Source organism: Dromaius novaehollandiae, chromosome 5 (assembly GCF_036370855.1).
Source record: "Dromaius novaehollandiae isolate bDroNov1 chromosome 5, bDroNov1.hap1, whole genome shotgun sequence".
NCBI classification, from domain to species: domain Eukaryota; kingdom Metazoa; phylum Chordata; class Aves; order Casuariiformes; family Dromaiidae; genus Dromaius; species Dromaius novaehollandiae.
This window is the reverse complement of record NC_088102.1, coordinates 51,200,952-51,225,787: the sequence shown is the minus strand read 5'-3', so window position 1 is coordinate 51,225,787 and position 24,836 is coordinate 51,200,952. Positions and strand designations below refer to the sequence as shown.

The 24,836-nt window shown below is 40.2% G+C and overlaps 1 protein-coding gene across 3 annotated transcripts in view; it reads left to right on the top strand.

The window, feature by feature from the left end:
- The first annotated feature begins 8,779 nt into the window (after positions 1 to 8,779).
- Positions 8,780 to 24,836, top strand: part of EHF (ETS homologous factor) — a 32,952-nt gene continuing 16,895 nt past the window's right edge. For 2 of the 3 annotated variants that reach the window (XM_064512800.1, XM_026099983.2), the window contains exon 1: positions 8,780 to 8,890. The gene's annotated coding sequence lies outside the window, so the exon portion shown is untranslated. Of the gene's footprint in view, positions 8,891 to 19,211; positions 19,324 to 24,836 lie in introns of all 3 variants that reach the window. The other variant, XM_026099985.2, reaches the window with a different exon arrangement.

Sequence of the window (24,836 nt, the reverse complement as noted above, 5' to 3'; positions counted from 1 at the left end):
TGCAACAGAACCATAAGGACAAAGCCTAAACTTTTTGGTCCCTCAAATTTAATCAGCACAGTTAGCACTAGGATACTAGCCTGGTATATGCAAGATCTTCATTTATTGGGGCCATACTTACTGAGAGTCTTCATTGCAAGACATGTCCCTTGAAAACTGATGTCTCATAAGGAGAAATGCATTTATCTTTGTAGCATTCCATCATTTCAAGAAGAGTTATTCCATTAGCAGCATAGACTAGATGCTATGACCAGGTGAAAACTGAGACTGAGAGACACAAACTGCCCAAAGCCTGTGGCAGAGCCCAGAAGAATAACCCTTGCCTCTCCAGGCTCATGTGTGTATTGCTCAGAAACCCATAGTTTAGAATAGTCAAGTTTTGTATTTGTGATAGTAACCAGCAGAGTTTCTCTGAGGTCAGTGTAAAACATTTGCTTAGTTTATCCTCCATCTCCAGTAGAACAATATTTGCCCTGGTCACGCATGCATTGAGCATGCACAAAACCTGGCAGATAATGTAATGGTATGTCCCACTAATGGAGGTGAAGGAAATTCTTGGGGCATATAATAATATGGCACATATCTCTACTGAAAGTTTAGCAATTCCTTTTAACTTCTAGTAAAGTTGAAGTGTTGTAAGGAAAGGGTGCATTGTTTCAATTTCATTATACAAACAAATAAAAGTGCTCGCAGTTCCATGGAATTTTAACACAGTTAATCATAAACCTGATATTTGCATCTCACGGGCACTGAGCATTGTGTAGATATTAGAGTTGGGATAAACTGGTTTGGAAAGGTTTGCCTGCTATAGCTGTGTTCAAGGGTTAACCCTCACTCCCCTGCTCAGATGCCGGCAAAGGAAATCATCTCATACTGACAAAGATGGAGGATAATTCTATGAACTGTTCATACTTCGTGCTGTCTTGCTGGTAGCTGCTTGCTTTGGGATGTGCCTAAAAGATCTGTTCTGGCAGGATTCCTAAGGCCAACTTGAACATGAAGGATTGGGTTTTTAGTGTCCTTTGTACCCATGCACTTCTTAGACCCCTTCATTCACTTCCGTGAAACTATTCCAGCTTTGCCTTGCGGCAGATGCGTCCACTCCCTGGCTCTAAATGCTTAAAATCTTGGAGGCCTCTTTAATGGCCCTTCCCAAATACATGAATGTACCCATTTGAATGCAGTCAGCTCACATTTATGCATGAAGACAGACAAATGCATAATGAGTTTCTTACTTTATCCCTTCCACAGTCATTCAGTCATGAAATGCTCACCCACATGCATGCAGATGTGCATGAAAGTGCACTCGTACAGAATCTTACTACTTTTCAATGTCAAGAAGAGTGAGAAGTTCATACTGAAGAACTTGGTCACCCACATATTCAGGCTTCCGTGGGTCTCTGTTGGGTATATTACTAGCTGGACAATTCAGGAGAGCAGTGCTGGTGTCATAAATTTCTCATAACTAACCAAGTCCGTAACTCATGGTCAGACCCTGCACCTCCAGCTGAGTCTCTACATAGACTCGGTGGGAACCTGTGCTGGGCTATTCTGTCCTTGAACTGCTTTTGCTCTAAGTCTGGACATGGGTGTTTTATGTCCAGGGATGTCCTTTACTCCTCATCTATTTTATTTCGTCAGCTCACAAGGATTACAAGAGTGACTGCATTGAAAAGTAGCAGATTACAGTGTGAAAATTCATGTTTTCACATAACTGCCCCTTTATCCTTTTTCATTCCCATTTTATAGGCCCTTTGAGCTGTTCTTTTAACATGTAACTGATCTTTGGGTAGACTGTTGTTTTTACTTTTTAATTTCCTGCTTTTCCAGAGTATAAAAGAAACTACATATGCTTCTTGTAGGCCTTTGTCAGAGATTATCTCAAATCATATAATCTTCTCTGAATATCCTTTAATTTTGAGAATGTTCAAACCGTTTAGATTCCCTAAGATTTGTAAAGAGCCCAGCAAGCTTCTAGGGAATCCAATACCCTTAAATTAGGAAAAGTTTCATTTGTTAAGAACCACGGTTAGAATCTGAATTCTGCAGCTAGGATGCACTTACCCATTACTAGGTTTCCTAACAGACATTGTTTGCCATATATAAGATCCCATTCTGAAATACTGCGATCCAGAGTCATTGGTGAGGACCTAGATGCAGGAATCAATTTGAATGCTTGTCCATGTGCCTGGACAAGCCAACCAACAGCGCATATCCCCACCTTTTCACATCTTTGTAGCTCAATAACAACATGTCCCCATGTTGCACCACCTGGAGTTGTGCTCTGAATGCTATCTCTATGAAATCAGTGGCACCTGAGGACTAAACAAGGATTTGTATTTGCTCATGGTCCTAGCACAGACATCCTGCTATATTCACCAGATCTGGGGAGAGAGAGGTGCAACACTCCTAGCAATGGATGTGCCCCTTCTGGCCCCTGTGATTTTACTATATCCTGGGTTATGAATGCGAAAAAAGTATTTGAGCCCTGCTAAAGCTTTATCTTGCCTTATTTGTGCTCTTCTGTTTATCCTTGTGCATTGCTTCGTGCTTGCATTCAGTGATAGTTTTTTTTTGTTCTTAAAATCAAAGGTTTTGATTTGCAAAAATAATTTTCCTGACAGAATCACAGTATTTTGTAGGAGAATCAAACCACAACAGATAGAAAAGACCCATTAGGTCATTTTGCCCTGCTCATTCAAACCAAGATTGTTTCTTACCATCTAGTACTGCATAAAGTTATGAAGCTTTTTCTCTAAGAGATCATTCTATAATCATTAAAGCCCGTATTAAACACTATTTGGGCTTTAATGATGGAGCAGTCATTCAACACTTCCTCATCCCCTTTGATGGATACAGCCTTCCAAACCTATTTCCAATATTTCTTAGAAAAGTAAACACCACTGAAAAGAAGGAAACTATTTATACGAATAAGTAGAGAAAGATGACTTTTTTGACTCCTGAACAGGCAATATATGCAACTATATTCACAAATGCTGTTGGATTGTCAAAACCCCACAGAAGTCCATGGAACTGCATCAGTTCATATGGGTGGGAAACTTGGCCCTTTGGTCTTACAAATAATTTTTTACAAATTGGTCCTGTTTTTTCTCCCAAATGAGACACAAAGGAAAACTGATACAGCACTGTACTTGATGGTCTGCTCAGTGCTATATACCTTTTTCTTTGCCACAGACCTTATTTAGTTATTTTAATGTCTCTCTACCCATTTCTCATACCAGTTCACTCCCACCAGGGTGAGCAACAATGGGAGCTCTCGCACAAAGGAGTGGCTGAATGCCACTGCGCTGTTACGTTGAGTTGGTTTGACCTGCACACTGAGAAGATCGAAACAAACACATAATTAATAATAAGCCTGTATTCTCTCTAGGATTTGCATTTTTCCTTCAATGCTTGTGTAAGCTATTCATATTTGCTCTGTTTGTTCATTTTAGCTCTTTGTTACCCTTATCTTCTCCATGGAAAACTTAGCTTGTTGTTTATAGTTTTGTTTGGTTTTTACCCTATCCCCACTCTGTTTCTAGTTACAAGTTTTTATGGTTTTTGCTCTGTAATCTTTCGCTCAGAGCATAGAGAGTTTTGCAGTGACCCTTGCAAAGCTTTTTGCATATTTCTTCTGCAACTGCTTAAAATAACACATGCATGCTGGGTGCTGCCGTGTCTTTACCTTTGGACTGCAAATGATAAGAGAAACAGCTGTGTAGTTTCTGAGCAAATGTCCATCTCTCGAGCTGCGATGTGTGGAAAGAACACAAAAGGATTGAGACTGGGGCTCCTCCACACTGAGGGACAGGAAAAGCGGTGCCTTGATGGTACTTCTGGACAGTTGTTGGCTTTACTGGTGGAGGAATTTGAGGGGGCTCTTTTTTAACCCTTTGTTCGTCAGGATGTTCAGTATTCCTGTCCAGGCATACCTGGATTTGGTAGCAGAAAACAGTTTGCAGGACTTCTGCTCCTGCTCATCAGACAGTATACAAAATGGGACAAAAGGCTGGACTTTAAGGAGGTGTAAATGACAACAGTGCGCCTAGTTCCAGTTCACTGGTTCCACCTTAGAGCAGGGTAGGGTCTGGCTGACAACTTGGGGGGCACATGAGGAAGCCGAAGAAATATTAACATACCTTGCTATACAGATTTAGAAATCGAACCTATATAAAAATATAGAATCAGATGCAAAGCTGATACTCCGTTGTAAGCATTGCCCAGCTCCTTGTCGTTACTAACTTTACTTATAATTTTGCTATATGGTAAGCATCAGAGCTGTGCTGGGTTTCTGCTTTAGATTATATATGCTTGGAAAAACTCAGACAAAATGTTTGAGCTGTCTTCTAGACTGAGGTCACTGCTTGTTCACACTGAAAAAAAATCTAATTTTCCCTCCTTTTCTGGGAGAAAGGGGGTCTGATTTACAGAACTGCCAAGCGCTAAGACCTGGAATGGAAGTGAATGGGAGCTGGGCTTTGAGTACTTTATATAACTGTTGAATACTAAGTACTTTAAATACATGGTTCTTAGGCATCTCAGAATGGATAGCTAGGATTATTAAACACCTTTACCTTGATCTTTTGAGGATTCCCCATGTAAAATAGGGATAATAAATTACTACCTTCTCACTTCACCAGGGCAGCATAAAGATAAATAAATGTTTTTGTGCTAATACTGTAGTATTAGTGTTAATGCATTAATATAATGTAATACTCTAATATATATATATTAAATGTTTATTTGCATTATAAATAAATTTGTTACTATAATACCTCAAATACCATGGGGATGAACACTATAAGAAAACTCATGAGGAAATGGATACAAGTTTTCAGAGCAAGTTTGATTCATGTGCAGCAAATACAGCTTAGGGCTGCTCCCTGTATGCATAATGTTAGCTGGCTTTTCTTCGAATGAGTACCGTCTTGTCTGTGTTTTAAATATGGTACTTCCTATCTTGACTTAATGTTCATAAGGTTTTTCTAATTCTGTTTCTTGTGTATGGTTTCTAGGTTTTAAAAAAATGAACTGCAAAGACAGATGTTTCAGCCTGGGCATGCTATGGGTTAAGCCCGAGAATGAAACCTTTAGATACCCGGTATAGACCTCTGCCAGTTGCATTGAGAGTAACAACTGGACCTAGTGGGGGTATCACTGGAGATTTAACCCTTTTAGGAGGCTGGACCCAGGCAGGATTAGCCTTCCTTAGCTGCTAGGAAAGCCCTGGGAAGCTGGGAAGTGGGGAATGCCCAGTGCACAAGGAAATGTCAGGGAACGCAGCTCTTCATCATGGAGCTCATGATGTAGACTCTGATTGTCAAAGAGTTTTAAGCTGGCTAAATCTGGATGGATTTTACAGGAATGGTAAACAGCACATTCTTAATTCAATGGCCAGTTGTTGTAAGTCCTAGCTTCAAACATGAGTGCTCCCAAACTTTCCAAAGAAAAGGTAGGAATTCTTTCTACTATGACTGCGAAGAACAGTATCATTTTCTCTGTCTTTTTAAATTTTTGGAATAATGTAAACCATTATGGATGAAAATTCTCAAAAGTGCTGTTGCAAAGCAAATGCCCATCATGGAAAATTTCAAAATAGCCAAACAGCTACAGGCTAAAATTTCGCAAATTGTAAAGAAATAATGGCAAGGTCTTGCAAGCGTAAGTAATGGGCTACTTAGTAATAGGTGATGCTTGCCTGTAACATCAAACATGGCTTGGAAATAAAATCTGACCTGCTCCTTGTCGCTTCTCTACTGATGTTTTTATAGAAAGTGTATTCTTTTACAGCAAACTTCTGATTTTGCTGCAGCTGAATGATGGCAGAAACATCATACACTGAGTTCTCTGATTGCTTGGTATGTCTAACCTACATATCAACTTCTTACACTTGCCTTTTGATATTCCACTGGAATTTAACAAATGAAACAGAGATTAATATTAATGGAAAAGTAGAAATTACCATACATTTGTTCTCTGTTTTCATCAGGTGTCAGACATTACAGTAACAGACACCAATTTAAGAATCTAGACAGATTCAGATAATTTCCTCAATGCTTGATGGTTATAATTAAATTAATTCTGGGAATCTGAACTGACACTTCTACCATACTGTGAACATGGGCTCCTAGCTCCTAATTACAGAGGTTTTCATGTTTCCTCTGTCACCTAGAACTGTGTGGGGACCAAAATCATGTTAATTTTGTGGCTCTAGGGATGCAGAGAGGCAAAGGTCTGCCTGTCTCCTAAAGTCACCTGTAAATCCTCTCTGTGCTGAACCACATGTAAGTGTCAATAAGCATAATCGGGAACATAGGGGCAGCATAGCTGGCCAGGCAGGGCAGAAAATGTAAGGAGCCACCACCCTGTGTGGCACCTTGCCTTTGAAAATAGCACACTACTAAATAATGCATACTGGTATGCTGGCCAGGGTAGCCTCACCTTGCCCAGACCTGTTGGTACAATGCGCTTTTTTGTCTGTCTGGAAGTATGCTGGGTCTTAGCAGCCATAGCTGTCTCTGCCCTTGGAAGCTGAGACAAAAGGCTTGCAGGCACACAAACAGAACATGGCACACCAGTCTAAGTACCATATTTGAACCAAATATGTGCCGCTTTTGCTGATATCCTTCCTAGAAGTAGGAAAAGTCTGACTTCCCTAGCTATGTTGAGATCCACTGGTAACAGCCTCCCCTAGTGCTTCTGCAGCATGTGGATGAGATGAATTTCAGTGTGATTCTTTAATCTCCCCTGCTGAATTCAGTGGAATGACCTAAGAGGTGGGTTCACTGTTGAAGATGTCCTTTCAGGGAAGGGAAGGGAAGTGCTGTCTTTATTGCTTTCTCATTCTTTGCTTGCTTCTTAGCTTTTTCCTGTTGTCCTGCTCTGGACTGATCAGTCATGCTGATATGATGATAAGACATTATTTTGATGATGAAAGCTCTAGTATAAATACTCACCCAAGAGATGAACTGGTATGCAAATACTTAGACTCGGTGATGTGAGTGCTTAGAGAAATCTTGCAGATACTTGACCTACTTGTGAAAACTCCAAGCAGTTGCCTCGCTGTTTTCAGTGACATCCTTAACCCTTGGTGTTGTAACTCCAAGATGATACTACTCTCCAAGATGGAAATTTAAGGTCTTCCTTCTTCCTCCAGGACAACTTTCTTTGGTGGGAGAGAATTAGGGTGATCAGCTATGGAACTTAACTATAACTGGGATGAAAAACTATGGGATCTTCCCAAACAACACTTCAGTTAAGAAATATCCTATCTATGGGAACAAAAGCAACTCAGATTTTAATATAAACAGTGTTAGTGTAGATGACAGGTACAAAGGTGACATTCCTTGAGTCTGAGATCCACTATTTGTCTAGAAATCAAGTTCAGCATAAATAACACGTATGAAATGTTTCCCCTACACTGACAATGGTCCTTGATTAATAATTAATAGTATCTCTGGATGTTGAAGGACAATTCATTCCCTGTGCTTGGTAAGTCTAGCACCGAGGGTGCTTGTCAGTGCCTGTTGGGAGGAAAAGTTATGATGAGCCGTGGAGCCAAAAGGTAACAGAGATGGCAGATTTGGTTGACATAGACTGCTGAGTAGTCACTGTATAACACTATTCAGCACTTGTATTTTATGCATACAAATTAAATAAGCTTCAAAACCTTCCTACATGTTATATTTTTAGATATTTTCATGCATTTTCTGAGTAGTGAAATAGCGATAGACAGATGAAGGTTCACATTTTTATTTCAGTACTTCATTTGCTGCTCAGGAAATGGTCCTAAACTTGTTGCTGGAAGGTAATTCACATGCTATCAAGGACAGCCTAGGACTCCCGATTGTCAGAACTGTCCTTTAAGCACAGCTCTTTCATGAGGAAACAGCCTTTCCTCGCTCTTCATGTAGGTTGTGAGTTGAACTGATGACTGAATTAGTGAAAGGCTTGGAATCCAACGGCCAGCCCGTGGCTCAGAGGAACAAACAAAAATAGTTTTTCTGACTTGCACAGGCTTGAGGAAAGTTTTAGCTCTACTGTGCTGACCAGAACCATCAGAATTAGAAAAGTTAAAAGCACGGAAAGGTAAAACTAAACACTCATCTGCTGAATTTCCACTCCACAAATGTGCATGTACTCTTTTTTTTCTACTCATCCCTTGGTACACATACCCTGAAGATTCACTTTCTTTACTTTCTCTCAGATACCCACAGAAGCTGAAAGATGAAGATCCCCCTTGTGCAGACTCATTTCACCGGACACTCAAGGTATGACAAGAAAGAATTCAGCCCATAATATTGGATCATCCAGTCCATCTCCCTGCCAGCGCTGGGTTATTCCCTACAGTGCATCTTCTAATGTTACTTCCAGATTAATTTTAATTTGGGACATTCCTCCTTTTCACTTCTCCTCATTCTAATTATAATCTCCCTATCTACCTGAAATAACCTCCATTAAAAAAAAAAAAAAAAAAAAAAAAAAAAAGGATGGTCTTAAAAAAAACAACTACAAAGAAATCAATCCCTCATCCATTACCAGGTTTCTCTTTTGTTCTGGAGCCACGCACGTGTAACCCGGTTAGACCTGTTCCCTTTGAATACTGAGGACTGAGCTGGCCTTATGCAAATGTTCCCAGCCTCGTCTTGGTTGTTGTTTTTGTGCACCCAATCAAATGAGGAGGAAGTGACCTAAGGAATTCCCCTATTGGCTGCCTGAGTGTTCAGCAAAATGTTTTAAAATTAATATCACATCCATTTATCTTCACTCCTGTGAGTCTTTAGGAGAGATAACCTAGTACCCGTGTTTACCTAACCTACTGTTCTTTAGACAGTCTTCCCATTGCCACAGTTAAGGATTTCCACTCCAGAATCTGCAGCTAAATGAGGTAAGGTGTTTTGGGTTTTTTTTAATATATTTCCTTCTAAATGAACACTACTGAAAACAAGAAAGAGAAGAAGTGTCTACTGGACTCATGCCCACCCTACTGTGCCCCTCCCTTCCCACTTTGGAACAGAAACTAAGATCATTTGATCAAAAGGCTTTTTAATGTTACAGTTAAGACTTCTGTTTTTTCTGTTTTGAACTTGCATCTTACTTCTGTTTAAATATTCCTATTGCATTTATGCTTGGTTAGGGCCAGATCTGCTGCCTTTGCTCACCCAGAATGTCATTGACTTTGAACTGAGCCAGTGACTTCAGCAGGCTTACTCAAAGTTTTCTGAGGATCTTTTTTATTATGCTGTATCTAATAATATTTTGGGTCCTAAATGAGCTACTTTTACCATGGAATGGTCATTTGTTTAGTAAAGCATAGGGCGAGAAAGTGGACATGTTAAAGAACACTGAGAGTGTTAATGCCACAGAACAGGGGGACACTTTATAATGACAGTGTTTCTGTTGGTTTTAGTGGTGACGATACTGATGGTGATTGTGCTGTTAACAGAAAATCCTGAAGCACATTCATAGCTTTGCCTGGTTTTCTCTGCAAGCCAATGGTGCCGGTGAGCGGGGTTCTGCTGTTCTTAGCCCGCTCTAAGTTGAAGTGCTCCACAGAAGCCAACTCAGGCACTGTGTAAATAAATACAGTGTGAGTAGAGGCCTGCAGTGCCTTTGCCCATTTCATTTGTTTCACTTCCAGTGGTAATTTTATTTGAATAAAACCAGAATTGGCCCCTTAAGGTATAGACACAGAAAGGAACAGAATTTTTAAAGTCTGTTTAAATAATAGTAGGAACAAATGTAATAGAAAAAGTTGCTCACAATTTACATTGACTGGGTAAAAAATGTGCTTGCATTTCAGCCCAGGAGGGATTTTAGGTAGATACTCTTGTTTGTATATAGTTACTGAATTTTATTGGTAACATACTTTTGAACTATCTCATCTAAAAATACTATATGTCACCTTTGCATTTATAGTACATCCAGCTATCCTTTTTTTCATGTTCTTTGGAAAATGAAAGCAGTTCATAATGATAAAAATGAACTATGAGGTTTAAGTTTCATTTAATGATTGTACGTGTACCTGTGTTACATGCGACTGTGTTAAATACATCCATCTTGTGTAAGTATTTCCTGTAATTTGTGAAGACTTTAATGGGATAAGAAAAAATGCACTCTTTTAAATTTTGTTTTGATAGCAAATTTGCGGGCAGCAATTTAAGCGTCTTTTCTAACATCTATTTTGCACTGTGTAAAATACCAGAGTTGGAAAACAGTGCGAGTTTGTATTTAATGCAAATGTGGAAACCGAAGAAAACGGTTGCAATTAAAACTGGCAAAACAACAGGATTAAGATGTTTCACCAACAAATATCATCATTATGTCAGTTTAATTCCTGGCCCTTACAAGTTTTAAAACCAGAAATGATTATTGTGATAACAAAGGCTATAGGACTTCCTAGAATTTTTCAGAGTTTAGTTAGGTGGCTTATTGTAGAATTTATCTTCTAGAAACCTTCCAACCTTGCAAAAAAAAGTCCAGAAATCCAAAGATGGGAAATCCACCAGCACTTTTGTTAAGTGCCCTAGCAATTATATACCGCCTCTCTAAAAATATTTGGTCTCATTTTCAGTCTGACCTGGTCTAGCTTCAACACGCAGCCATTGAATTGTGTTGCCTTTGACTGCTCGTGTGAAGTTTTCCTGGGTAGCAAGTTTCTGTTCCTTGTGTGGGTAGCCATGAGTAGCTGTGATGCGTTAACCTTCTCTTTGCTAAATGTGCTAGGCTGAGCTCCCTAGGCTTTTCTCTCTCGTGGAAAAACTTGCAGTACAGTGAAAACTTCTAGGAACTCAACCTGTTCCACTGTAAGCTTTTCCATCCTTTAATCAGCCTAATGGTCCCCTCTAATTTTTCAACATCCTCTGTGAAATTTGAATGCCAGAACTGGACACAGGCTGTAGGAGCAGCAATGCCAAGCACAAAGGTAATACGAGTCAATATATCTGCGTTTCTGCCCCCAAAGGTCCTGTCTGCCCAGTTCGCTATACTGGGAGTTCATGGTCAGGGTTTTTTTTATTCAGCAGGTCTGAGGCTTTTCCAGAGTCGTCATTCTCTAGACCCGCTTCTTGCCTCCACGCATTAGTCTTCCATGTGGAGATGAGGCTTATCATTGGTAGCACTGATATTGATTGCTTGCACCTAGCTTACCAAAAACACCTCATCACACTAGATATATACTCTCTCCATTATCATTTTTTTTAGTCCTAGTGTCATCCGTAAAGTCTGTACAGGCAGTAAAAATGTATATTTTTGCCAAGTCATAGTAGTACAGACTCCCATGTCAGAGCAGACTAGTGCTTTGTTTGCTCCAGCACAAATTAGGTAACCCTTCACAGCAATTCATAGGCTGACAACAATTCTTATTATCCCAGTCATGGTGAGATCAGGTAATAGAACGTGGTCTCTTTAACATGGGGAATTATTATTCTCCTGTCACCTGAGAGAATGTGCTGTGGTGTTACCACAGTAATTTCATATTACTTCAGATATTCTCAGGATATTGTGAGTTTTCAGTACTGGTGGAAACAGTCAATAGGAGTGTTGGACAAAGCCAAAATTAAAACATTTGGCTCCCACTGAACTTTATTCAGTTTTTTCATTCCTGATGAATTTCATTATTAACATCAGTACTTGTTATGTCTGGGAGGTGTAAAGTAACAAATTGCAATGGAGAGAGATCAAACTAAAAATGAAAATCATCCAGAGACAGAGATGAAGAGAGATTACAGAGAGAAAAGAAGGATTTTTGTAGGTGTAGGTTTCTGTGTCCAGACACAACCGATGTGTTAGCCTGTTGCCCGTCCCACTGCAAATTGCACAGAAAAAAATGTGAGGATTAAATTCTACACCTGCTGAAAAAGTGAATATTTATGGATAATCCTCACAGAAGAGGATTAATGATTTTATTGCCTGAACAAACTCAGAGAACTGTCCATGAGCCAGGCCACCTTTCCAGAACGAGCACTTACCTTCCCTTCTTTGTTCACCCCTAGCACGCTCCATATAAACCTGTCTAGCTTTGTCTCGACCAAATCATTCAGTCTTCTCCCAGGCAAGCTTTCCACTAACTGCAGTATAACCTGGATCTGTACTGTGCAGTCTACGGTTGCATGCTTCCTATTGCTGCTTATTTGCTTAGATTCGATTCCCACACAAGGGTCTGTGCTCTTTCCGCAATATAATGGATATCACCTCTGTGAATTGGAGCCGTGACCCACTGTACCGAGAACCAGGTTGAAAAGGGGGTGCTACGGGACAGGACAGTCTGGCTTAAGCATTGGTCAGTGTGCGAAGACCAAGCTATAGATAAACGAATGCCCCTTCTTGTTCTGATGGTAACATGATGCCCTTCAGTAGGATTTTCTGAGTTCTTGCCGTGCTCCCTTTCTCATCAGCCTTCCTACAGTTGTGAAGTAGGTATTCCTGTTGAGGACTAGGCGTTCCTGTGGTGAGCAGCACATAAAAAGAAAAGGGTCACAAACCTAATTGTCAGTTGTCATTGCTAATGACACACAATATTAGAATGTGGCAGAATCAAACACAAAGGCTTCGCAGTACACGAGGAAAAGAACAAAAATGATGACTATTTTTGTTGCTTGCATAGCTTGTGATGCTTAGTGAAGTAAAATCTCTGTGTATTCTCAGAGCTTAGCTACTACTGAACTTCCAAACAAAAGCACACGGAGTTTTCTTCATAATAGTAAGTGCTTTGTGAGCACTGTGGAAGTCCGGCACTGTCTTCAGCAAAGCCCACCAGCTTCAGCTGCTCGGCCAGCCTAGTGCTCAAGGACACTTCTGTAGCCACAGAGTGTCTGCTACTCTTTCTCCCTGTCCCTGCCTTCAGCACACCCTACAGCTTGCACTCTTTTTGGGCCCTGGTGAACCAAGGATTTATTTCACTAAATTGTCAAGGAAAGGGTACAAGGCAAACTTGGTAAGGGCAAAATTGTTAAGTAATGCTGTTGACAGAAAGGGTAAGCAGAGAAGGGTTTACTCACACAGCTGGTGTGGGGAAAATTAAGGACTGATTCAGTTTCTACGGCAGTCAGCAGGTGTCTTTCTTAGTGTGTGAGTTGCTTTGAACTGTATTGAGGATGGGGCTTGAATCAAATCCCTCACTGAATGCCTAAAATGCTTGGGGCATTTGTTGGTCATTGGTCCGCAGATGGGCGAGAATGAGTAAACATGGAGTCATGTAGCCAGTGGAGCAATCTACTGACATTTGGCATTTTGTGCGTCTCTCTGTGAGGAAGATCCCTCAAAGACTCCCTTTGCCAAAGCTGACATTGCACATGGTTATCGTTACGTATTGCTCTGCTGATACTGTGAAATGTGTTTCGCAGGAAAGAGTGCAAGAACTAGCAGAAAAAAATGTCTATCTGAAACTAGCTAATCACTGGTTATAGACCAGTAGGACTGGGCAATAAAAGAAGATTACTTTGCAGTGGTGAAAAGAAAGTCATTCTACTTCTAGGATCTGCAAATGCGTGAAATAAAATAAAAGTCCCTGACTGTTATGGAGGAAGGATGTAGGCATAATCACTCTTGAGAAATTTGCTCAGCTCAGAATCCAGAGTAGCCAGAAAAGTTTTCCAAGTCCCTGCAAGTCCGTAAAGATTCAGCAGCTATGTGTAAAAATACTCTCTATTGCCCAAATTACTGGTGTCATCATCAGAAAAATTGTTTCTGTTTTTTAAAACTGCTCTGGATTTTCTTTCATCTGGCAGTGAGCAGGTAACCCATTTATATTGCTATATAATTAACAGACTCACGTAAAGCTGCCCAGGATGGTACAGTCAGGAATCAGATGAAGTGCACAATATAATGATTACCCCCAAACTTTCTTAATGATTTTTACTGAAGCATATAATTATTATTACATAATAGCTTAGAAGCTTGCATCTTGATGATGCACTTTCAAAGTATGCTTGGTTAAGCAATTGTCTCAGACTGGCATGGCTGGGAAGGGCCTTTACCAGGGAGCCGAATGCTGGCCCACACAAGGGTGCTGTCTTCATCTCTTCTGCAGTGGGGTCATCCTACCACACGACACTATTCACATAAAACAGGCTTCACTTGTAACATTCCTAGGCACCTGCCCCGACAGAGGAAGACCAAAATAGGTTTAAAAGACTGAATTAGTAGGTGACATGATGAGTGATATATCGTTAGAGAATTATCAAAAGCAGGATGTATAAAATGAAATGGATGTATTTTTTTCCTTCATTTAGTGATGTGTAGATATCCCTACTCTTCCCAAGAATTTTTTGATGGAGCTGCAATACTTTGTAGGAACAGGTAGAAACTTTTCTTCCTCCTTTAAAATAAATGATTAAATGCTTTTGGATGATAGTCAAATTGTAGTCAATCCAGTAAATCTTTCTTAGTCTGACTGTAGTCACTCCTGATATGCACACACTCACATACACACAGTACACAAATGTAAAAGCACATGCACATCCTTTATCTCCTACATGGGCTTTTGTGTTTTGCTTTTTAAATAGGAATTCCAATATTTGCCCCATATTCCTCCAACTTTGTCTCATTATCTGACTAACTCCTTCATGTAATCCTTTAAAATGCTAAGCTAGTCACGTCACAGCGTATTTTGTCGGCAGGTAGAAACGGGTGACCAGTGTTGTCCTGCAGCGGATGAGGGGATGCCCCCGTCAGGACTCGTGCCCGGAGCCCAGGCCCTGGCTGGCTGCGACTTCCACGGCAGCAGGTTTTGCCCCGGGCTGTACCTGGCTTTCTTGCAGGAGCATGTGCACAACCTGAGATCCAGCGTTTCTGTCCCCCAGCCCCGCTGTGAGTGACAGCCCTGCAGCTCTAGTGCTGCCTGGGCTCTGCTGTGGTGGTGCCTGTGTGACAAAGGGATGCCAAAAGCCAAAGGTATTAATGCGATCAAGGTCACTAGCGATATTAAAAGCTAACAAGGCTTTGGGGCATTCAGAACCAGGGTATCAGCCTGCCTTGTGCTATGACGCATCTTCAATATTAAAACTCTTATGAAGATTTAATCATTAAAGATAAAAAGAAAGGAAAAAAAATCCCAGCACCTGAAAATGGCTTTTTTATAACTCTCTGCTATCTCACCCTTACTCAGAACAATATTAAAGGTAGTAATACTCAGAAGGTAATAAATCTCCTTTTGAAGAAAAAAGTTGTTTGAAATAGCCCGGAAATATTTTTGTTGGTTTTGTTGGCAGAACCTGTTCCAGTTCCCTTGAGGACTGAATGAGGTATATACCTGCATAGTGGAGCAAAAAGAACGCAAAAAGAGGGAATGGAGCTTTTTTTCTTGTTTCTGATTTCTCCAGCCTCCATCCTAGAGACCAGCACACAAACTTCACAGTTGCTGTAAGACTAGGTGCTTTTGCGCCACAGGTAGATCGTTGAAGATGTTGGTCTTTTCCTGTCTTATTGCTTATGATGGTGTTGCAGAGCTTTCTTGGCCAGGTCAGCTAGTTTGATTAAACAGAAGGCAAAAATGAGAGAGGGTGATTTAAAAAAAAAAAAAAAAAAAAAAAAAAAAGCTAAGCATAGAAGAAATTAGGAGAAAGAGAAGGAACATCAGAGATTACAGAAAGAGGAGAGATGGGATCACAAACTTCACGCCCCAGGTAGTATGTGACAGTCAAATCTGGTAGTTGGCACAGGCTGTGTTTTCAGGATTACTGTGGCGAGGTCCTGCAGAGGGTTCCCTGGAGACTGTGGGGGCAACAGCCATGGTTGCAAAGGTTATTTTTTCCAGTGCAACTGCTCTGTGGTGACATTACTGTCTGTTTGCAGGAATATTGTAGCTTGGCATTTGACATCTTCTGTCTTCTATAAACAATTTTGCATAACAGGCTGAGTCGCGCTTTTGTTACGTGGACAACTTGAATATAGGTTTTTACATGTCAGCTTATAGGGATGGGGATCCTCCCTCCCTTGTTGCCAGGGAACTTGCTTTTTAAAATTCCTTTCTTGTATTGTGATTTAAAAAAAACCCAAAACTATCTTGAAATTGCCACAGTTCCACAGAACAGAAATTTTGAATTTCAGCCAGCACTACTCAGGAATTTCTAGCTTATTTTCAGGATCATGCATAGGTCAAGGGCAGCTCTTTTCTTGATTTAATACTTCAAATATGGATTTAATTGTTTGGCTAAGTTAACATTCAGATCTCTACTAGGCATTAAATAGCTTTGGTGGATAGAAGAACCTTCCTTTCAGTCTGAACAGGTTTCTTTCTTATAGAAAATTCTTTCTCTTATGCAATACCTTTTATTTGCTCTCAAAAACCCCATGACCATCCTAATTCATCTGCGTGTGGTAATCTTTGCTAGAGAAATGTGATGCAATGGAGCTTGAACTGGAAGATATGTGTTGGACTGGCTTGTCCATTGACTTCTTATATGACATAAGACTTAAGCAAATAATTTCAGCTTGGTGTCTCAGTTTTACTATTTGTAATAAGGAGGCAATGCTAGATCCTTCCTTTGTTTCTGTGTTTTATGCTATTTACTGCCTTTACTGTCTGTGTAGGCTCTCTTCCTTCTCTGCTCTAAGGTTGTCATTGTTTTGGGGGATCTCCCATCACCATAGATACTTTTACAGTAGATGAGCCCTGGAGGCTTCATTTTCAGAAGAACTTAAAAGTAGCCCAGTTCCCAGCTGAGTACCCACTTCTTGTGGATCTTATTTATTTTTTGGTAAAGAGCAGCTTAAGGGGTGAAGTGTGTTTGTGTATGCACATATGGGGAAAGCAAACACTCCCAGTGCTTCAGGTTTTATTTATCTGTTAGGAAGGATCCTTTACTGCTTATACTTAATTTGTTGCTTTTTTCTGCTAACTTTAAAACCGCTTTGTCTCAGCTGATTTTTCCTTATGTTTTTCACACTATGCCTCTGCTGACTTCAGACTTAGAAATTTCAGTGTGTTACTTTGCCCTGTTGATGCTTCAGTTGATGGAAAAGTACAGTGCTGAGCTCTCCTCCTGAAACCTGTAGCAAAGGACTATTTATGAAGGGGAGAGAGTTCACATCAGAATTGAAGGAGTACATTTGTACAAAACCCAATGGGAAAAGCTCTATCGTCAAACCGGCCCAGGCTGTTGAGGCAGATGCCTGGCTTTGCTCTTTTGTTTATATTCCAACAAATCAAAGCTGACCTGTGTTGTTATCGGAGTAGAGCAGCAGGTGCAAAAAAATAACTCTGCTGCCAACTCAAACGAAAGGGTAAGGCTAATACCCTCTGGGAGGTATTGAGAAGATAACAGAAAGCCATGCCAGCAACTGAATTAACGGCTTTATTTACGGTGGGTTTTACTTAACAACCTGCTCCCGACACTGACACATAAATACTCCATTGTATTGTTTAACACAACCGCTGGAGAAATCAATGGAAACGGGATGGGCAGCTCGCGCTGTGCCAGCTGGGGAGGAGAGGCGCCATGGAAGTGTTGCTTCTCTAACCACAGGCAGGACAGAGGGGGAAGCTCTCCCCAGCTTTTACATGAGCGGGAAGACATTGATTCCCACCGCTTCACCTTGTTATACCCCTGGAAGGTGGCTGGAGAACCAGGAAACGTCATTCCCCTGCTTTACGGCTGCTTTTAAGGAAGGCGGGGAGCATAAACGAGCCTTAGCCTGTGCTCCAGCTACCAACCCATGGCCCGGTGTCTCCAGGAGCCATGGGGCTTCCTCGAAGTCCCGGGTACGCGGAGCAAGCGAGTCTGCTGCCACCCCAGGACAGTGTCAGGCAAACCGCTCTTGGGCAGCCAGCATGGGGGGGAGGCCAGGACGGTGGTCCTGCGATCTCTTATCCTTTGCGCAACAAATATAGTATGAAGAAACCACATGAGTGCAGCTGTGCTCCAAATAATTATGTTTACTCAACACACACAAACATGCAAACCTGAATGGCAGTTAAAGTAATTCTATGACTGACAGCAGGTTTCTGAAGCAGGGTCAGTGAACACCACTGAACTATGTCAATGATAATCTCTGCTTTTGGGAGACTTTCATTTGCAAGTGGCTGCCCACCCTGGGGTCCTTGGTAGCCTAGAGAAGAGCGCAGGAGGAGCCTGTGGCCTGGCTGGAGCTATCTTTGTGCAGGTGGGATCGGTGAGGAGAAATACAATTAATTAATTGATTGAATTAATCAAAATTATTTGAATTATCAATAATAACAGTCGCAAGAGGCAGAATTTTCATGTTAATCATCAGAAAGAACCAGATTTTAAGTATGAAGGCCCTAAATGGATGACATTTATGTTCAAGGCTTCATCTCTGCTCTTCTGAAGAGCAGGAACTTTTTTCCAGACTAATAACTGAATAGTCACACAGGCTCTGTTAGCAGGATAGAAAACAGTTCCCCCAATACAGACTTGCTCTTTAACGCAATATAAAGGCAAGCTGTCATGAAAGGGAGAGGGAAGTGGTTGGGGAATGGGAGCCAAGGGAAGGAGAAGGTGCTGGAACATGATGGTAGTACTTTGTTAGCTGATGAGGTTCTGCCTAATTATAGACACGGAGTTTGTCAGGCCACAAGCACTTCTAGAGTGCTTTTTGGCCATTTGTATATTTAGTGTATTCTAAGCAAAAGAAAGGTGTTTAGTAAAAGGAGATCAGGGAGATGAGCTGGCTCCTGAATAGAGGAAGGATGTACCAGAGAGATAGGAAGGACATGAAAGAAGGTGTGGAGTTTTTCTGTGAGGTGTGGTGTTAAGTGCTGAAAGAAGGATAAAGAGCAAAGGCAGTTTTTCCCATTATTGTGTTTTCCAAGACTCAGTATCCCTGAGGCTAGACTGATGAATCTGTGGCAAATGACTTCTAAACATTCAGGAAAAATGGCTGACCCAAATTATCATGAACTTGCTGTGGTGATGCAGACTATAATGAAATGAGTGCCATGCACCAGTCAAAATCATGTGCACCCAGGGCTGAAGAATTAAAAAAAGTAAAAGACATGCTTTTTTGCCAAATTTTGGCAAAGATATCCCCTTGCTCAAAACATTCTAAGAATATGTTAATGCAAAAATGGCGTGGACATTTATCAAAAGAAATAAAACCAATTCTTGACTCACTTTTTGCTTAGCTACATTAGCAGCAATTTCACTTACATGTGCAGATCCGTACACAGATCTTCTGCAAGAGGAGAACGACCTTTTCAAAGGCAAAATAAATGATGATACTCTTTTTTTTTCTTATTCAAAAACTAGTGGCATGGCAAGAAGAGGCACATCTAGCCTGTGATGTGACAAGGAAGCATGGATCCCAAACAGAGGATCCTTGTTAAGTGGCAGGTTCCAGTTCGCTGTTTCCTCTACTAAGGTAACATAACTGTGTGGGTAAAATCTGCAGAAGTGCCACCCTTTGGCAGCTAGCAGTGTCAGGCACATCTGTGCCTTGAGGAATCTCTCCTAGCAGTTGGCCTTCTGTTTGCTTCTGATTTAGAAAAACAAACAGACAAACAAACAAACAAAACCTCTATTGAAATTCTGTCTTTTACTTTCATTATACTAACTAGTACCTTGAATACTGAAGCCAGTTCATATGAAGATTGTGGATTATGAAAAAAGGGGAGAGAGAAAAAATAACCTATGAAACTTTGCATATAATCAAATACTTTTTTTTTTTTTTTTTTTTTTTGCATTCATGAAGTGAACTTTGTTCTCTCTCAAAAGGAAACTGAACTGTGGTTTTGTCTTTAAATTACATCGTTAAAGCAGAGATAAGAACCAAACCCAAACCCTGGAGCGGATCTGTATCTGAGGGGTAGCTCAAATACAGATCTAGATCCTGAGTTTTCTACTCAAGCTTCTCTTTAGTTAAAATATATATGCAAGATTTTGAAGCATCCATATGAACGTGTTATAACAACCACCACATATCTCTTACAAAGTTGCCTTGTAGTGCATCATGAAAATCAGATCTTTAGTAATAAAGGATTCCAGCCAAGCTTTATTTGATTTTGTTTATCATGATTCTATCTGTAACATAGGTTAATATGCTAACTGCTCCTTTTCTATTCATCTTCCTTTTTCTGGTCTTCCAATTTACCTTCATGTATACATTTAATACATGAGGTTCAAAGAAAACAAAAGAATAATTCCAACTTTTCTTTTCCAAGAGCCCACAACAGTAAATGATCAAGGTCTCAACGTAGTCTCTGAAATCTCACTAAGAGCCAGTTTTGCACATGCAAAGGTGGTTTTATACATATGAAATGCAGCTGTGTACAACAAAAATACAGAAGTATAGGAATGTGCCATTCAGAGAGGTGCAGATAGGAAGAAGATTGGCCCAAAAACCCAAAACCAGAATCTTGAATACAAAGGGATTTGAAGATTATTTAGAATTTTTTTTTTACAAAAATGATTCCTTGAGCTTTACACTCAGAATGGGTTTTGGCAAATACATTTTGTTACTGTGGCCTAAGGGTACATGTGGTGGACTAAAAATGAAATGCCTCAAATGCTGAGTATGTTATACAATAAATGTTAAGTGCGATCATACTGCTTTTTCATACGGTCTTTCAGCAAAGCTTTTGAAGAGTTTGAAAACAAGGTTTTAGAGGGTATATCCACAGTGATATTAATGGTGAACTTTGAGATTATCATCAGCCAGGCCAACCTTCATAGGCTGAATTCATCTGAATGACACCTTGCAGCTCATACCAAAGTGGTCCACCGCTGAGTTTTTTGTTTTGAACTGGAGCCTTTCTGGAGATCAGCCTGCAGATGAGTTGTTTCTTTTGGGGCTTGTCTCTACTTCTGGGCAATAAAACAAAGGGATGGAAACAAGGAAGTTTGGGATGGCTGCATGCGGATCTGCATGGTCAAAAAAGATCCTAACACACTGCAGAAAAGGTCACATCTACAGGTGAGCTGTGGCAGGGACAACATCTTAGCTGAGAGGTGGGCACAAACATCAGAGATCAAACTGAGACCTTTGTGATAGAGACCATAGGGCAATCTTAGGGTCAATGGTAACTATACATGCAGGCAGAGTGGTTCAGAATAAAACCCTGGAGCACAGGGTATAATGCACGTTAAATAAGAGGAAAAACCAGAAGATCCAAAGCTCATGGTAACATGCAGACAAGCTCTCAGCATTCATATATTCACTTTGTGCCTGCCCTTACTGCCACTGGAGATGTAAAATAGGTAGTTGGAATGCAAAGCAGCTAATTGATCATATACATTACAAGTACAATGCGTTTATGTTTCTGAAGTTACTGTATGTGTAGAGCAGGTCCACTTGCTTTGTTATGCATGTCCTTTGTTTCTGACATCCTGAAAACCTGTGCCATTTGGTTACCTTCTGACTTTTTAAGAAAAAGATTAAAATCCAGATTCTGTTTCTCTGCAGCTGCAGTTATTAGCCAATATCATTTATTTTAGATTGCTGTTAAGTGCTTGACTGTGCTCCAAAGTGCAGTAACGATCTAAAATATTTAACATACTCTGTAGATACTTGTTCCATTAACTCTAAGCCCTGAAAAGCAGGGTTCATGTCTTCACTGTGTACATAACATACTTCAAAGAAAATAGGCCCAGGTGAAATCTACATTTGAAGTTCAGCCATGATGGTAAAAGAGGAAAAATGGAGCAAAATCCCATAAGTGAATGCGCCAAAAGAGATCCACCCTCTTGGACTCGCCAGGAGGAGCTGCACTGAGCTTGTCTCAGCTAGAAGTCACACTTACACTTTGCATAGCTTACAGGTGGAGTCATAGTTTAATAGTTTCAGTCAATTTTGCCTTAGACATCTCTTTTTTTGTCTTTTACGTAGGATACGTAGCTTTATGAACCAAAGGCTGTATGCCTCCTTCCCCAAGGGCTCCACACTTCCTTGTATTTGTACTTAACAAGAGCCTTAATTCAGTTTAGTCTTGTAACATGAGCAAGCATACAAATCAATGTCAGAACAATCACTCTGGTTGCAGTCCTTTAAAAGTCACTCATTTTCTCAGTGCTGCTCATTCGCCTTTCATGCAGTGTTCGGCATTTTCCTGTCATTGAATATGAGCTGTTCATGAAAGATTCTGGTTCAAGGAAAAGGATAAATTCATTATCTGGATGTCTCATTGGGTTGAATGTGGAAATGGGGATCAGAGCAATTTATTTCCAGAGCACACCTGTAGTGCAATAAAATAATTTGCATAACATGCACTAGACAATGTTTTTGGTTCAAGGCTCTGTAAATATGTTTTTCTGCAGTGCTGGATTTGCTTCATGATCAGGCCATGGCTCCTTCCTCTTTCTGTTACCGCTGTTTGCTCGAAGTGGTCTGGTGGTCAAGAAAGACAGGAAGAACCGAGCACGTGAGCTCCTGTTACTTGCCACGCTGCAGGGCTGTGACTTGGTCAAAACTCCTCCTAACTTCAGTGAGAGCTTCTACTAAGAGAGGCCTTCAGGGTTTGGTCTTTGAATACCATCTGATACATCGAATTTAGGCGAAAGATCTTTTTTCTTTAAATGCATTCATCCCTTCTGGTAGGACTCTCTGTGAAAAGAGTGTTGTTGAACATCAGTGCACGGCTTTGACCTCACTGATTAAGTGTTATTTGCCTCCTCTTACAAACTGTGCAATGGTCCTATGTGCTGTTACAAGATTATACTATAGAGGTGGCTTGTCTTTAGTGGAAAAGACTAGAAATGTGTGTACAGAGAGATACTGCAATGCACACACATCGAAGTGCATGTGTGTATTTATGTGTACATATAAATACATACATGTATATGCATATATGATATTTCATAATACTTTCATTTATAATATTCTATGTCTCATTCAGTAAAGAGAGACCCCAAGATCTTTATTTTGTTTTCCAAAATCTCAGCTCAGCTAGAATCCCTTTTTAGCACAGTTTCCTGAGGAAATGAGGCTTTTGTGGTTATTCTGTCTGTGTGTTGGCTTTTGCATTTGGCCTGTTATAATCTTGGAGTCCCATCACCATTTTTAATTAAATTTGATATGGGGTAGAAGTCTCAAAGATATGAAGATCTTACAGGATTAATGAAAATAGGCTGCCAGGTAAAGGAGGAAAATCTATTAATACTCTGTCTGAAAGAAAGAGCGAAGCTTGAGCTCACTCCTTTGAGACAACGAGATATTATGAATGCCCCAACCGTGGGAAAAACTTCAATCAGTGCTCACATCTTACTAGACACTAGAGAACCCAACCACAGGATACACATTCATAGGAAACCAGGCTTCATTAGTTCCACTTTTGCTTTGATACATGGCATATGATTAAAAGAAAACTGAACGTATTATGTGTCCTTCCCCTTGAGGCTTCACACCCTTTGACTTGGTTTGTCTGCACACAAGTATGATTTGAGGATTTGGCCCTAAACTAATGAAGAGCATGCCCCTACCAATATCCTGACTCAAAATCTCTCCAAGTATGGGATGAGACACTACTATAAGCATAAATCTGCCATGAACTTGAATCAAAGAAAGTCATATATAGGATGAAATAAAGAAAATCACCGTTTAGTTTTCATAGGGGAAACATTCTTGAGCATGATGCTGCAGACTTCCAAGCAAAGTTGTGGAAGCTAGGTTAGTGGGACTTCATACCCAACCTGAGCAAAGTGCTAGAAGTGATTTCCAGCTAAGGAACACTCTTGCATTAAGATGAAGGAGGTGACCTGACAGTTTCAAGGCTGTAATTCCTATGGCTGTTATATTAATACTGTATTAACTATAAATAACTCAAAATCAGTACCTTGAATAATACCCAGAAATTTGCAAAAGTTTGGGTTAAAGCTGACTCCAATCCTGTTCCTGTAATTTTTGTCGTATTTCAAGTTCTTTCTCCCATGCACAATTGTTCCCACAGGTGATATGGGGAGATAATTAAGTTATTTTGTTTGAAGTAACTTAAATAGCTTTCAAAAACAGCTAACAAATAGCTTTCAAACAGAGGATACATTGGTCAATTAATCTGTAAAGCAAGTTTCGTAAAGCAATCATCTGAAAATACAGGTAGTGTGTAGGAATATTGTGGAGAGCAATTGTCTGCTAGACTGCAAAAGAGGAAGAAGATTTTAAGGGAACAACTGAAATCTAGGTGAAGGGGTTTCAGAGTGCTTCTACTCAGACATCTAACATGCATTGCTTCTAGTTACTACTGGGGTGGAGAAAATACAGAAGATTCATGATTTGGTTTCCCTAACTATCTATGGCTCCAGTTGCTGGACCAAAGTGTCATAGGACCTTTTGGTTTGGAAATTCAGCTGGCTTGCTAGAGAAAAGAAAAGAAAGAAAAATGAGAGTTTACCTAAACTGAATGCTCAGGGCAAAAATACACAGGAGCTTGAACAAAGAAATAGTTTTAGTTCATAAGCACACATTTTCCCAGTCATATTTTTATTTGCCCAAAATGACCAAACTTGGTATCTGTAATTCTTAAATCTTTTTTGAAAATGTGACTTCAAATCAATAATTTGAAATTCGATATTAATTGCATACTGAGAAGTTTTAAAAAGAAGTGAATTTACCAAACTGTTCCTAAGAGTGGTTTGCTAATTATCAAGTTTTATAATTTTCACAGAAGACCTCGTATTCTACCTCACCTCTATTTGATACTGTAATACGGTTTTTTTAATCATTAATACTTGACTCATTCAAAATTTTGTGATCATAAATGAAGTCTTAAATAGTTAGAGACAATAACATAAATAATGTGATATGTCTGTCAGTCTGTACCTTCTCAGAGGTGTATGTGTTGACTGTCAGACATGCAGCACGTCTTACACAGCCAGTTATTGCTTAAAAACTCTCCTATATCAGGTATATGAAATGAATGATACTCACGTTCTATGATGAACATC